Source organism: Mangifera indica, unplaced genomic scaffold (assembly GCF_011075055.1).
Source record: "Mangifera indica cultivar Alphonso unplaced genomic scaffold, CATAS_Mindica_2.1 Un_0041, whole genome shotgun sequence".
In the NCBI taxonomy this organism is placed as follows: domain Eukaryota; kingdom Viridiplantae; phylum Streptophyta; class Magnoliopsida; order Sapindales; family Anacardiaceae; genus Mangifera; species Mangifera indica.
In genome coordinates this window covers 172,501-175,000 of record NW_025401133.1, presented here as the reverse complement: position 1 = coordinate 175,000, position 2,500 = coordinate 172,501, and positions in this window count along the sequence as shown.

Below are 2,500 nucleotides of genomic sequence, written 5' to 3'. Positions count from 1 at the left end.
AACACTCAGGATCACCCGAGCAGGGGATTCTGCCCGCGTAAGCAATCGTTAGGGACGTGTAAAACGGACGGTGCCCTATATTGCGCACGCGGGCAACGCCCCCCATCCGAGATCACCATTGGCATCCCTCACGCATTTCTGCACGAGGAACACTCAGGATCACCCGAGCAGGGGATTCTGCCCGCGTAAGCAATCGTTAGGGACGTGTAAAACGGACGGCGGCCTATCTCACACACGCGGGCAACGCCCCCCATCCGAGATCACCATTGGCATCCCTCAAGCATTTCTGCACGAGGAACACTCAGGATCACCCGAGCAGGGGATTCTGCTCACGCAAGCAATCGTTAGGGACGTGTAAAACGGGCGACGACCTATCTCAAGCGTGCGGGCAACGCCCCCCATCCGAGATCACCATCGGCATCCCTCACGCATTTCTGCACGAGAAACACTCAGGATCACCCGAGCAGGGGGTTTTGCCCGCACAAGCATTCGTTAGGCACGTGACAGCAACATTGTGCCATGGAACCGTGCACAGGATGCCTCTGCTTAGCCATGCATCGACACTGTATAGGCAGCTGATGCCACGTGCCTATCATGGGCGTTCGCGTTAGCAAACCATGCATGGAGCTCAGCCACAATGTTGCTGTCATAAGGCAAGGGCACCGAGCCATGTCCGAGACGCCGCAGCTTAGCCATGCATGAGCACTGTATAGGCAGCATATGCCACATGCTTGTCATGGGTGTTCGCATTGGCAGCCCGTTCATGGCAAGGAGCCCTTGTTTATTACGTTTATATAACCGACGAGGCAACAAGCATCAACCGACGTTTTTTAACGAGCAAACCCACCGCGGGCCCCACTGTCACCGACCGATGCTCGGAGACATTGTTGGTTGCCAACGTGTCATTGGCAACCTACGATGGCTATTGTGAGGGGCAAGCAACGCAACGTGATAGCCATCGAGGGGGGAGAAGCCTATAGCAGCTGCAAGGGTCACCTGGTTGAGAGTGGCACCTCCCCCCTAAAGAGTCTTATTTGCGTTTGGCATTGTGTCAGCAGGGGACATACATGATGTCTGAGTTGTCACACCCCCCTCTTAGGAGACCCAAACGATGTCCAAATGGTGTGAAATTTTGCATGATGGCAAAGAAAAATACAAGGAATCAGGCAAAACAAACCAACACGGAAAATGAATTGTAAAATAATTTTTATGATTTTTTGAATAATAAAACTTCGGAAAATCGTAGAAAATAGAGGAGTTGGAATTTTTGGGCGTGGTTTGTTTTGACGTGCTCCTAAAATTGTGATTTGAATTGTGGTCATGTGGTTGTGCGGGGAGTTTTGAACTTTGTGCGTGAGTTTTTTCGAAATAAGGATTTCGCAGCACACGGGGGGCAGAAACAGGCCACTGGTGCAGCACCATGGCACCTGCTGGCGCACAGTGCAGCAGATGCCCCAGGCCATGGCACAGCATCAGGCCACCATGCATGCTGGCACACAAGGTGTGGCAGCAAGGCACATGGTGTGTGCCACTGCCCAGGCAGCATGTGCAGCAGATGCCCAGACCATGGCACAGCATCAGGCCACCATGCATGCATGCTGGCACACACCTTGTGTGCCACTGCCCAGGCACCATGTGCAGCAGACGCCCAGACCATGGCACAGCATCGGGCCACCATGAAGGCACACCGTGGCACCACCATGCGGGCGGCTGGTGGTGGTCGTGGCGGCAGCAGGGTGGTGGGCGGGTTTGTGGCGGCAGGTGGCGGTGGCCGTGGTGGTGGAGGGTTGGCCATGTGGGCGGCGGCGGTGGCAGGTGGTGAAAGGTTGGTCATGTGCGTGGTGGCAGCAGGCGGCGGTCGTGGTGGCGGCAGGGTGGCGGGTGTGTGGCGGCAGGTGGCGGTGGCCGTGGTGGTGGAGGGTTGGCCATGTGGGCGGGGGTGGCTGTCGTGGTGGGTGTGTGGTGGCAGGTTGGTCGTGTGCGTGGTGGCAGCAGGTGGTGGTCGTGGTGGCGGCAGGGTGGCGGGTGCGTGGCGGCAGGTGGCGGTGGCCGTGGTGGTGGAAGGTGGTGGTGGTGGAACGTTGGCCATGGTGGTTGTGGCGGGTGAGTGGCGGCAGGTGGCCGTGGTGGTGGAAGGTGGTGGTGGTGGAACGTTGGCCATGGTGGTTGTGGCGGGTGAGTGGCGGCAGGTGGCCGTGGTGGTGGAAGGTGGTGGAGGTGGAACGTTGGCCATGGTGGTTGTGGCGGGTGCGTGGCGGCAGGTGGCGGTGGCCGTGGTGGTGGAAGGTGGTGGCGGTGGAACGTTGGCCATGGTGGTTGTGGTGGGTGCGTGGCGGGAGGTGGTGGCGGTAGGGTGTTCGGGTGTTCCCGCACGTGGGTGCTTGGGTTGGCACCCATGTGCAGCCAATATAGTTATATTAACCTCTATTGCCTATGCACAGGCCATGGAGCAGCAATGTGCGTGCGGGCGCGCGCGCGCGCTGGTGCCTGCGTGCGGGCA